Raw genomic sequence first — 1,531 nt, forward strand, 5'->3', positions numbered from 1 at the left:
CCTATTCGCCCTTCGGGCTCCGTACTTTTCTCGGCAGCTTCCGCTACTTTTCTAGCATTGTGGATGCCTTTTTCGCTCTTTTGAATAATTTCTTGGGCCATTTCTCGGTCGCCGTTGTCCCAGATATCGGTGAAAAATTTTCCGCCGATCATGCTTGCTTCGGCTGAGGGGTCTTTAATGTCTTCGGAGGACAAAGTAGCTTCGGACTGCGCTAAAGATTTTACATGCTCGCAACCTTTCCTCTCCAAATCAGTAGCAATTCCTCTCGCACCCGAAAAAGCACATATGTATCCACGGCTATTCAGGATTTCCTCGAAGGCCTCATCTTCGTGACTGATCCATTCAATCGGACCTTCAGGGTTGCCTCTTGAAAAATCTCTTCACTAGAGAATGCGCCAACGTTGGCGAAGCTGGATTTTATCTTCTTAACACATTCTATGGATTTAACATAGCATCTTCTCTGGGATGCACGAATCTCTTTAACATTTATTTCTAAATGATCGGTCCATTGATCACTAAGCTCTCGTTTTGTCTCTTCAAGTATACGTTCTTCTTTAGCTCTAGCTAGCTGTTTCTGAAGATCTTTAATTTCGCGTTTTTGGGCTTCAGCCTGGGCTTTTGAGGCCGCTTCGTCCTCTTTTATCTTGTCCACCAATGTAAGCAGAATTTTATCCTTTTCCAGAGCTTCGTTTCTCAGCTTAATAACCTCTGATCGTAGGTTGTTGAAAGCAATATCATAGCTCTCGTCTTCGGCATTCTTTTGCGCTCTCAGCGCGTTGCTCAATATTAAACCCTATATATACAAGAATTAGTATAAGAATAAAAGAATGATTCAAAAATTGTAAATTTCTAAATATACAATTCTCGCACCTTCAGGCTATTGTATGCAAGGCTATCCGCAAGATCCTCCTTCGTCATAGCGCATAATCCAGCTTCAAGCTTCGGAAACCCCATGCTTCTAGCCATCTCCCGGCAGACGGATAATTCTTTGTTGTCCGGGAGGCAGTATAGGAAGTCATCTTCGTCTATCCCATTGAACACTAGTGCCCCCTTCGGATATTTCAACTCTCTGGCATAGTGATTAGCTTCAAAAATTTCTTCTTCGGATAATTTCTTCCCCGAAGCATGCCGCACAATATAATCGTATATTTTGGAAGGTACTTCGGGGGCACCAGTGTCAGTTTCTTCAACCAAAATTGGCTCTGGTATTTTTATTTTTTCAGTTTCCTCTGCAATGTTTGTTTCTTCAGTTTCAAAAGGTTTTACCTTGGCTGGCTCTGAAGGCCCAGCTTCAGTTTCAAATTGTTGCTTCGAAGCTTCAGCACCAACGGCTTCAGTAGACACTTCAGAAGTTTCAACAGCTTTCTTTGGAGTTATGCTCGAAGATTTAATTGTCTCCAAAACATCTAATACATTAACCATTCTTTTTCTTTTTGGGGTTATAGTTGGACCTTTCTGGTTTTTTCCTGTCTCAATCTTTGCCGAAGGACTTAAAACCTCTGATGTTTTTGCTTTTTCAGTCCTTGGTTCT

Source organism: Zea mays, chromosome 2 (assembly GCF_902167145.1).
Source record: "Zea mays cultivar B73 chromosome 2, Zm-B73-REFERENCE-NAM-5.0, whole genome shotgun sequence".
Classification (NCBI taxonomy): domain Eukaryota; kingdom Viridiplantae; phylum Streptophyta; class Magnoliopsida; order Poales; family Poaceae; genus Zea; species Zea mays.